Source organism: Cnephaeus nilssonii, assembly GCF_951640355.1.
Source record: "Cnephaeus nilssonii genome assembly, chromosome: 12".
Classification (NCBI taxonomy): domain Eukaryota; kingdom Metazoa; phylum Chordata; class Mammalia; order Chiroptera; family Vespertilionidae; genus Cnephaeus; species Cnephaeus nilssonii.
In genome coordinates this window covers 31,976,756-31,989,383 of record NC_137083.1, presented here as the reverse complement: position 1 = coordinate 31,989,383, position 12,628 = coordinate 31,976,756, and positions in this window count along the sequence as shown.

Below are 12,628 nucleotides of genomic sequence, written 5' to 3'. Positions count from 1 at the left end.
GGCATGTTGGTGGTGAAATAAAAAGTGGGATGTAACAGAAATGTGCACCAAGTGAAGATAAGGTTACAAGCAATGAACAGAGATGAAGAGCTTGAAAACTCCTTTCAAGAGCCTTTACCCCTTGCTCAACCAAATCCTGACATTTGAAACTTTTTAAAACATGACTTTGAAAGATATGTCACAAGATGAGAAGTAAATATCAGCCTGAATAACATGACTATATTGTAATGTACTTTCTTACTCTTAAGCAGCAAAACAACTAAAATACTGATGGTTTAAAAAGCTAAAAGTCCTCACCCACCTGGTGTCTGTGTCCATTGGTTATGCTTATATGGCATGAGCCGGAGGGGGTGGGGCATAGGGGGATAAGGACACATACGTAATACCTTAATCAATAAAGCAACAAACAAAGAAACAAACAAAAATAAATAAAAGAAATAAAAGCTAAAAGTCACTTCCTTTCTGATGAGCATTTATTTATTTATTTTATTAATTTGAGAGAGAGAGAAACATCGAACTTCATTCCAACTATCCATTCATTCATTGGTTGACATGAATTTTATGGTTGTGATTTGTACTACAATTACACAAAATGTTACCATTTAGAGAAACTTCTTGAATGGTATGTGGGATATTTCTTACAACAGAATGTAAATATACATTTTTTTAAATTTAAAAATTAGCTGCTGGCACCAGGAAGAGAAGGTTAGAGTAGACAGAACAGCTATGTTGTGAATAATGTCAGTGAGGAAATCTATGGAAAGACAACTTCTGATTTCATGGATCACATCAATTAAACTGGTCTTTTCTATTTTTTTTTTTCTTAGCTTGGGGCTTCTTGAGCTATGAACAAAAATAGAAATAATTGCCTGTTGTGTTTGTTTATTTATTTTTCCTTAATGGCAAGTACTTTGCCTTTGCCTTAAATTATAGCCACAAGGTGAGTTCATTCAGTGCTTCCTTAATGTGGATGATGAACTAACTGTAACAAAATTGCCTGCTGTGCTTCTGAAGCAATTCACACTCCTATGCCATACCCCTACCCTGACTTGTTCAGAACCTGGGTGCACAATAGTGATCTCCAAGAAATGACTTACAGCTTCTTTAAAACAATTCCAGCATTTTTGTGCTAAATGTCCTATTTATTGGGAGGAAAAGTAGCAAATACTCTGGCTGAGTCCTTGCTTTGAAATCAGGCAGGCATATTTTAGATTTCCTTATCCATTACTTCTTAACTGTTGCAATTTCATTAAATGTGCTAACTCTTTAAAATATCAACTTCTTCACTGATTAAATAACAGTAATAACTAGTAATAACATGGGATTTGGTCAGGATTCAATAAGTCTAAGATTTATATTGCTTGGAAAGTTACCTGACAAAAACTACATACATACTCAGTAACACCCATACCAATGGATCTCTCTATCTTTCCATCCCTTTATCCTTCCATCCATGTATTTATCTATCTTTCTATATATTTATCTATCATACCTACATTTATTTTTCTATAATTTTCTAATATTTAAGTACTTAAGAGTTGCCTAGTTTAATTGTAAACATTATAAGACAAAGACTTGAGTTTTTACTTTTATATCTCATTAGGGTCCTGGATACCTTGGTTGATCTAAAAAGCTCTTGACTGACATCTTCATTAGTGGTATAGAGGTTGATACCTTTTTTTAAAAATGGGCCTTGAAGTAGTTGGCCCAATATTATGAGAAGAAATTAATAAACTTCACAACTTATTTATTTCTTAGGTTTCTTAAGAAATTTGCAAGTTCTGGTTTATAACCAGAATTTGACATTGACTTGTCTTTCTAAGACACTTGAACTCATTTTTTTCTCATTTACCTTATTTCAAAATTGGTCCTATAGCTAATATAATGGTGAATAAAAATATTGGCAAGAAATGATTCATTATATTCCAGCATGTAATTTATGTGTCGTTAAATATATTATGGAGCCTTCAAATTAAATTAACTCACTGTTTTGAAACAAGTAAGTCTTTTGTGTTGTTTGTTTTATGTCATTTTTGAGTTCAAAAAAATAAGGCATATTAACTCAGTCAAATGTGAATATATTTCTGACAGTACTGGGGCGGAGGCGGGGGCGGGAAGTCACCAATGCTGTGCATGTTGGCATTGACATTTGTTGAAAACAAATGTGTGTGTTTTTTGCCCTCATTTCACTATCATCTTAAGAGCTACTAAATTCTTAGAATCATTGTGGAAAATTAGTCTCTAAATGATGTATGAAATTAAATATCCATGCCAACTTCAGATAACAGGCTGAGTTCTGCTATGCTCTGTCACTTTTTTGAATGTATATTTGTGTTCAATCCTACTTAACTTTCCTATTTTAATTTCTTTTAAAAAATTAGAAAATATATTAGATAATTATTTTTTCTTTATTGATTAAGGTATTACATATGTGTTCTTGTCCCCACATTGCCCCTCACCCCCCCCCACACTCATGCCCTCACCCTCCTGGTATCTGTGTCCATTGGTTAGGCTTATATGCATTCATAGTAGTACAAGACCTTTGGTTGATCTCTCTCCCTTATCCCCCCGCTCCCCGACCTTCCCTCTGAAGTTTGATGGTCTGATTGATGCTTCTGTCTCTGGATCTGTTTCCCACTTCTAGGACTATACCCCAAGAAACTAGAAACACTAATCAGAAAGGATATATGCACCCCTATGTTCATAGCAGCACAATTTACCATAGCTAAGATTTGGAAACAGCCTAAATGCCCATCAGCAGATGAGTGGATTAAAAAACTGTGGTACATCTACACAATGGAATACTATGCTGCCGTAAAAAAGAAGGAATTCTTATCATTTGCAACAGCATGGATGGAACTAGAGAGCATTATGCTAAGTGAAATAAGCCAGTCAGAGAAAGATAAATACCACATGATCTCACTTATTTGTGGAATATAATGAACCACATAAACTGATGAACAGAAACAGATCTAGGTAATTATTTAGACCTTATAAACTGTTATTGAGATTAACTTAGGAAATTCCATTGTGGCATATAACTGTATCCCACATATTATTTATGGGTGGAAATATAGTATTTTCTTCATTTATTAAAGTATAGTGATGTCAAAAATCATTTAGTTCAATTATGTGCTGGGAAATGGAATTTATTCAAATAATATTTTATATATGTATATATATATTATTGATTTAAAAGAGGAATGGAGAGGGAGAGATAAATAGAAACATCAATGATAAGAGCTATTCATTGATCGACTGCTCCTGCACATCCCACACTGGGGATTGAGCCCACAATGTGGTCATGTGCCCCTACCTGGAATCGAACCTTAACCTCCTGGTTCATAGGAGCCATGCCTGCTGGGCTATTCAAATAATTCTGAACCTCACTACCCATAACTGAATTTTTTTGTACTGAGCTAACATTAAAGAAATCAGTTAACCATGCTTATGATCAATGTAAGAAACATGAGTTTGAAATTATCCACAAGTTTTACAATTTATTTTTCAACGATAAAATATTTTAAACCACAGAGATTTGGAGGAGAGGAAAGTACTTCAAAATTCAATTTGAAGTTTGATTAATAGTTCCTCCATAACTCTTCCCATATGTGCATGCATCAGCCCTGATTCTTTAATTAAATACTTTATGTATCTAACACCTCTAGTTGTTCTTTCTGAACCCAGACTGGTACATCACCAACAGCAGATTCACCCTTCAAACTGGGATATTCTTCATCCATGAAAGAACGGACAGCGTGGTAGGACACACAGCGTGCTTTGAGAGAGTAGGTGACCACCCACTTGTCAGCTGGGAATCAACTCAATCCTTAGGATCAAATAGGAATGGAGTGAATGCCCAAGGCACCCTTTGTTCACAGAACAACTAAAACTTCAGAAAGGAAAGACATTCCATAAATTACCTATTACTGCACCTTAAACTCTCACATAAATATAGCAAGTAAAATTAGTGACTTCACTCAAGTTAATTAAGTAACTTGTTCCAGTTCATTAAATAAATTTATGGTAGTACTGGGATTAAAAAAGGTAATAATTCCTTTTAAAGAAATTTAAAAAAGGTGATAATTCCTCTGTTTAAAGAGTTTACAATCTATTAACTATGATCTAGTCATTATGGTTCCTTTTCATTATGAATTAATACCTCAAAGGTGGCACACACATACTTATTATTGTATAAATATGCAATTTATATAAATTAATGTGATATATATATATATATATATATATATATATATATATATATACACACACACACACACACACATATATATACATCAATAAAGTTCTTCATGTTCTCTGAGGCAATTGCTTTTTCTCTTCTACTACATGCAGATTTCTATATTATGAATTTACATTAGCAAAAATTCAGAAAGACTGTCCAAATATAACTCTTTTAATTTAATATATACCTTCTTTGTTGGGAATCTCAAAGGTCACCACCAGGTTTGATGATCCAGTGGAAGGACTAACAGGACTCAGCATATAGTCATATCCACAGCTATGATTCACAAAAGTGAAAGAATATCAAGAAAAATCACCAAAAGGAAGTCTCATGGAGTAAAAGTCTGAGGGAAAGTAGAAGCCAGCTTCCAAAGATCCCCTCCCAGTGAAGTCCATGGAACTGTAACAAGTTGTGAGCACAAATATACCAAGTTTGTTATAAACTCAGTGCTCAGAGATTTTATTGGTTTTTAGGATACTGCCTGTTAAGTAACCTAATTCCAGATTACCAGAAAGAAAATAGGTCTTTAGCATGAACCATATTGTTTTTTCAAATAGATTAAGTACTGCAAGCCACTCTTATCAATTAATACTGAGGAGCTTCCCAAAATATAAGTTCTCAGATGTCAGCCAAGGGCCAGCTTTGGAAGTAGGCTTCCCAAAGGGTAGCAGTAAGACCTATGTTTAGTCTCCTCTGCACACTCTAATGTTCACAACTTAGCTGAAAATGTTAACTAAAAACCCACTAAAGCTGTTACCATTGATGTCAGGACCTAAAGTTCAAGTAATCCCTCTTAGTTTAGGAATGTTTGGGAAGACAAAGTGTTGCTTCACTCCTTCTGGGATTTCAAGAGATCACTACTCTGTAAAATAGCTGTAGGGCAAGTGAGTTAGCAGATTTTTCTCAGCTTGATACATAACCAGTTTCATTGTTGATTTTCCAATTTTATGCACTCTGAAACAATATCACTTACCTTACAGTATTGCATTCTGTGCTTTTTTTGTTTGTTTGTTGTATGTTGTTTGTTTGTTTGTTGTGGGTTTTTTTTGCTTTTTTGAAAATAGAGTTGTGTGTATCAATGTTATAGCTCACTTCATAGACACTATAAAATCAAAACCACAATTTTATCTTCTCCATTCCTACTTAGTTAGCTGTTAGGCATTTCCTTCTCTGGATGCCTACAGCTCTCTGAATTTGTTTCTATAATAATATATCACCTTGTAATGTAAACATTTTTTATTGTCTATCTGTCTCACCACTCTTCAAACCATGAACTTCTCAAAAATCATGACTGGATCCAGGACTAGTACATTAGATACTATTAGCTATTCAAACATACTTATTTTTTAATGAGTGAATTCTCTGTAGGTATATGTTTGTATTGAAGTAATGGCTGATTGAATAACAGTCACTAGAAAAGCATCAAATCAGACCTTGTAAACCTTAAATAAAAATAAAGAGAGAAGATAATAAAACAGACAAAAGACTACATGAAACATTAAATATATTGGGGGTGCCTTTTGTGTTTCTTTCTACATGCTTTATTTTAAGAGCTTTTAGGAGAATCATTTTCTGATTTGAAAATGATTATGATCTTTAGATATTCCAGGATCTTTGAAGAAGCTGATGTTAGGTTAATAGATTGCAAATATACTCAAAACATTAGTTTGCACTGTAAAAATTCAGAGTTAGTAAAATAATAAATTTCTTAACTCCAACTGCAAGGAAAATTATAGTGCAAATGATTTCTAACTAAATTGTGGCTGGATAAAATGGAAAGAAAGAAAATGGTTCTCTCCTCAAATTGGAAGACTTCTATCCACCAAGAGCCAGGAAATCTTACATAAGTCCTCCTACAACAGCAGGCATTTAGATTCATACATTCCTTGGTATTTACCAGCAGCTGTAGCTAGCAGAACTGTAGGAGAGTTCTACCTCCCGGTGTTTTAGAATTTGCAAAGATCTGTGCATAGCAAATAGAAACTGAAATAGCCAGAGCTATGAAATAAACTTGATCAAAACAGGTCTTAAAAATCAGTACTTGAATCAATTCCAACCTGAGAGATTGAGCACTCTGAATCTATAATGCCAGTCTTCATACAAGGATATGACCACTTGATAAGACACTTAATTGAATGCATCAAAATAAAGGATTGACAGATTTTAAAAAATGGGACATAGACTTGTCTATTTCCCTAAGCATTTTCTGGCCAAAGGCTTTTATTAATACCTAATATGGAATTTTGGGTAATAAATGTTACAACTCCATTATAATTATATCTCTTTAAGTGCAACTTAAAAATTAGTAGCTACTAACTCTTTCCCCCAAAATCACTATACTACTGCTGTCATCTGCCCAAGTCCTTCAGTCTTCCAATTTTGTTCTTTTCCAGTTTTATTGAGGTAATTGACACACAGTGTGTAAGTTTAATGTGTACAAGTGATGCATAACAAAATCATTACTACAATAGGGTTAGTTAAAATATCTATCAGCTCAGTTGATTATCTTTTCTTGTGTGCACATGGTGAGAATACTTAGCAACTTTCAAGTATATATTACAGTATTGTTAACTATAGTCACCATGCTGTACATCAGATCCCCAAAACATATTAATCTCATATCTAGGAGTTTGTACCATTTGAGTGATATCTTTCCAATTCCCCAACCTCACAGCCCCTGGCAACCACCATTTTATTCTCTGTTTCTAGGAATTTGGCTTTTTTAGATTTCACATATAAATGAAATCATAGTATTTTTCTTTCCCTGACTTACTTCACCAGCATGATGGCTCAAAGTCCATTCATTTCGTGGCCAATGCCAAGATTTTATTCTTTCTTATGTCTGAACTAGAGGCCCGGTGCACGAAATTCGTGCATGGGGGTGTGTGTCCCTCAGCCTAGCCTGCACCCTCTCCAATCTGGGATATCCCTGTCACAATCCAGGACTGCTGGCTTCCAACTGCTCGCCTGCCTGCCTTCCTCATTGCCCCAAACCGCTTCTGCCTGCCAGCCTGATCACCCCTAACCACTTTCCTGCCAGCCTGATTGATGCCTAACTGCTCCCCTGCCAGTCTGATTGCCCCTAATTGCCCTCCCCTGCTGACCTGGTCACCCCCAACTGCCCTTCCCTGCAGGCATGGACCCCCCAACTGTCATCCCCTGCAGGCCTGGGTCCCCCCCAACTGCCCTTCCCTGCAGGCCCAGTCGCCCCCAACTCCCCTCCTCTGCCAGCCTGGTCACCCCTAACTGCCCTCTCCTGCAAGCTTGATCACCCCCAACTGCCCTCCCCTGCTAGCCATCTTGTGGTGGCCATCTTGTGTCCACATGGGGGCAGCCATCTTGTGTCTTGGAGTGACGGTCAATTTGCATATTACTCTTTTATTAGATAGGATAATATTTCAGTGTGTGTGTATGCATGTATATGTGTGTGCACATCACATTTTCTTTATTCATTCATCCATAGATGGAAACTTAGGTTGGTTCCATACCTTGGCTATTGTGAATAATGTTACAGTAAGTGTAGGGGGCAGGTATCTCTTCAGGATGATGATTTTATTTCCTTTGAATGTATACCAAGGAATAGAGTTGTTGGGTCATGTGATAACTGTAGTTTTAACCTTTTGCACTCGGATGTCGAGTGTGACTTGACACGGTTAGCATCGGTAGCAGGAATCGAGAAAAAGCAAGCGAGTGCAAAGGGTTAATATTTTGAGGAATCTTAATACAATAGTTTCCTTTTCTCTTCATCATTGCCAATATTTATCTCTTGTCTTTTGTAATAGCCATCCTAAAATGTGTGAGTTGATAACTTATTCTGCTTTTTGTGTGTGTGTGTGTGTGTGTGTGTGTGTTTTTAACTTGCATTTTTATAATGATTAATGATGAATTCCTTTTCATAAACCTGTTAGCCCATTGTATGTCTTCTTTAGAAAAATGTCTATTCAGATCTTCTGCCCATTTCCTAATTGGATTACTACGGACTTTTTTTTGTTTTGTGATTGAGTTGTATGAGTACTTCATATATTTTAGATATTAGCCTCTTATTGGATTTATGATTTTCAAATATTTTTCCCTTTATGTAGGTTACCTTTCTATTTTCTTGATTGTTTGTTTTTCTGTGCTGAAGTTTTTTGGTTTTATGTAGCCCAGCTTGTTTATTTTTGCTTTTCGTGCTTGTGTTTTGGTATCATATATAAAAAATTGTTGGCAAGACCAAAGTAAAAGAGATTTTTTTCCTTATGTTTTCTTCTAGGAGTTTTATGGTTTTAGGTCTTACATTTAAGTCATTTATTCATTTTGAGTTAATTTTTATGAGTGATATAAAACATGACTCCCAGTTCATTATTTTGCATTTGGATTTTCAGTTTTCCACACACCATTTATTGAATAAACTCACCTTTCTCCATTAATTATTCATTATCCCCTTGAGTTGATATTTACTATTTAATTTATTGTTATTATTTTTTAATCCTGCAAAAGGTAACCAGGAAAGTGTCACATTTCCTTATTTGTACAGGATTTTTATTTTTATAATATTTTTATTTAATTTCCCTTTTTAAATTGTACACTTTGTCTATATCATATTTTTAATTATATTCAAATATATGTCATATTACCTATTCTCATGAGTCTTCTTTACCCCCGAAACCTCCCTCCATGGGCTCACTATCTTACTTCTATAAAATGTAATCACTGACCTTTAGGTTAAACTGTCATCCTGGGACCACCCTTTATCTGTTTAAATGAAGTCAAAATTTCCTGACTCTAATATCTTTCACTTTCATGTTTCACTTACATTTTTTTGATATAGTATGTTCATGAGGAATTTGTTAAGCTAGAATGCTTCAGAGGTAAATATTTTTATCCCATGCATATTGAATATACATATTTTGGTTCTTTCCCATCAATAAATGGACTTAGAATTTAGGATTCTAATATATTTTTGTCTGATATTTAAAATAATTTTCCTTTATCTTCTAAAATAGTACTATATTTTATATGAGAAAGTCAATGATAGTCTTATTCCAATTCTTTCCAGATGATTTCTTTTGTACCTTAGATGTTTCTTTTATTCCTTGTACTGGACCATTTTAAAAAGCGAACTTTAGCAAGTGAAGTGACTTCACTGGTATATTTGAGTAATAGATTGAGATGGAAAAGGATGCCCTGCTACTTTTTTCATATTTCTTTTTAAAGTTTCTCTGAGAATGTAGGAATTTTAAAAAATGGTATCTAAAATAATTAGTGTAAAGAATCTGCTACCAGTGGAAGACTCATCCAGATAGTAATTGCTATAAAAAGACCTTTTAAAAATAGAAATAAAGAACCACCGCACAAGTTATTAAAACCATTATACAGAGTCAGCTGCCATCCGCCCTGGTTAAAAGTTGGACAGTTTATTCTTTTAAAATGCACTGTCTCATTTCATTAGGCAATCCGATGCCTTCTCAGGAGAGATGATGCATAGCCTCTGAGTGACTTAGTGAATCATTGGAAAAATTGCAAACAATGTCAGATTTACAGCTTAAGTTTTAAGAATTGTTAATTACTTTTAGCATAATTGAATTTAACTTTTTCCTACTTTCTTTTATCAAGCATGTGCTTCTCCCTCAAAACTCAGTTGAGAGAGCTCAGTAGTGGTGCGTAAAAGGCCTACATTTATGAGAATTCTGGAGTCTTAAACCACTAATTTTCAGACTTTAAATGCCAATAAAGCACAAGAGAAAAGAAAAATTTAAATATTTAATTCAAATGACAGATTTATGGGATTTCTGTTTTAAAAAGATGTTGGTAACACAGACAATAAATGACAATAATTAGCTAAGACACAAAGACAGTAGAACCAATAAATCAACTAGTTAAAATAAAAGAAAATAATAGAAATGAAAGCCAAGACAAAACATAAAACCTTCAATTACACGTATTATGATTAAAGTATTTTGTGCTCACAGTCAATTATTTGTCATTGTAGAAGGCAAAGCTCATGAGAGAAGGGCTTAAAAATCAAATAATGATGATTTTAAAATGCATTCAATATTTTATTTTTATTATCTTAGATTTTGGTATCATTTTATGAGCTAAAACCATGGATGCTATATTTTTTTAAAAAAAGGCATGTAATATTGCTGATAAACTGTATCAAGAATAATAAATTGTTTGCCTCTATTTCATTTAGCTCTTTTCCTGGAGAGTCCTCCTGTTCTTACATTTGGACCTCTTTCTTTGTCTCCCCATTTTGGCTACCTCTTTGTGTCTGATTTTATGTATTAGATAGGTCAGAAATGACTCCCATTCTTTGTGTGGTGGCCTTATGTAGTAGATGTTCTGTGAGAACCAAGGGATTAAACAAAGAAAAAAGCAAAACTCATGGACAAGGAAGACTCATGGACATAGACAACAGTATGATGATTACCAGAGCAAAGGAGGAGCCGGGGGAGGTAGGAGGTAAAGGAGGGGTAAATGGTGATGGAAAGAGACTTGACTTGAGTTAGTAAACATGCAATACAATATATAGGTAATGTATTGTAGAATTGTATACCTAAAATCTGTATAATTTTATTAACCAATGTCATCCCAATATATTCAATAAAAAATAGCAATCTTCATAGGCTTGACCTTGAACTCAATAAGGCCTAATGTTTGCAAACCTCTCCTACCCTACACATCAAATGTCACTGGTTATAAACACAGTGAAATGTTGTTTGTGCCACTTTAGAAACCTCTAGATATTTATTATGACTTCAGATAATACCCTGACACTTGAGGTCAAAGGAAAACCACCTTAGCCTTCTTGGTTTCAATTCACTCTAAAGACATATTTGAATGTACTTGAAATGCCCCATCACATAAACAGCACAAGAGTTATAACCCATGCCTCTACTGCCATATTCTTTTAAATTTTGTTTAATGAATAATTCTTTTTTTTAATTCTCACCTGAGGATATGTTAATTGATTTTAGAGAGAAAGGAAGGGAATAAGAGAGAAAGAGAGACCCAACTGAGGGTCAAACCTATAACCTAGGTATGTGCCCTGACTGGGAATTGAACCTGAAACCCTTTGGTGTATGGTATGATGCTCTAACTACCTTAGCCACCTGGCCAAGGCTGAATAATTCTTCTTCATTTTATTATTTCTATTTCCTTTCATCCTTAATAACTTCTAAAATCTTTAAATTCTTTTTTTATTTATACTGCCTTCAGTTCTAAAAGAATTTTAAACTGCTTGAAGAGACATTTGTACGCAGAAAATATCTGTACATACTGGACTTACGAATGGTAATATCTAAATACCATATTTGAAACTATAATAGCAAGTGAACATTACTGAAAAATATATATTTGATTACTATTTATTTCTTCTGGAAATGTTTACTAACTTATCTGGAAGATAGTAGAACTTAGTAGTAAGGCTTAAAATGCAATAAAAATGACATTCTGCTCAGGTTTGAATCCAGGTTTCAAAATTTCTTGCTATGTATCATTTAACTTCTCTTTTATCAGTTTCCTTATGAGCAAAATGAGTATTATATTAGACCCTAACTCAGCATTTTTTTGTGTGTGAAGATGAAATGCATGTAAACCTCTCAAAATATTATCAAACATATAAGAAGGTAATAAGTATTTTCTGCACTAATGGTACTTATGTGAATTATATATCCATTAAGATATTGTCAAAACAAGAAGATAATAAGTGTGAAGAATGAGGAGGATGTGAAAATTATAGTCCCAAGAATAATACTTTGCAGATAACACTTAATGAATGCAACCTTGATAAGAGCTAATTAAACTAAACTTAATTAACATTGCTTGAGTATATATTACATACTGGTTCCTGCATTTTTCAGGTGAGAAAACTGAGGATTGCTGTGAGGTAAGCACTTCCTCAAGTTGCTAAAAAAAATGTGTTGCGAGATTACAATCTAGGTTTGCATTAAAGCCCTCTTAGCTGCTTCACCCAGTAACTTTCTGTAAACTTTCTTTTATTCATATTACTATGCCATCAGCTTGAACAAAGTTTTCTAAATCCTATCAGAACTTATTTGTAAAAACAAATTAGTTTTATATTTCAAGGCATTGAAAGAATTTCTAAAATAAATGTATATATTTCAGAAAGATAGTTGGAAATTAAAGTTTTACTTACACTGGAAACTCTCCTGAAAGAGATTCAATTAAGGGAATCAAAGATCAGTAAGTAAAAAATAACCAAAGAATATGAATAATTCAGAGAAGTTGAGGGTAGGTTTTGGTGTCACATGAAAGTAGCCTAAAATCTGTCTCTTGTTATATTTAGGTTGGTTCGGCCTCCCTCTTGACCATTCCACAATGCAGATTATATTGTGATAATGCTGACTGACTCCCCAAACTTACTCTCTCTCTTGTCCCTTT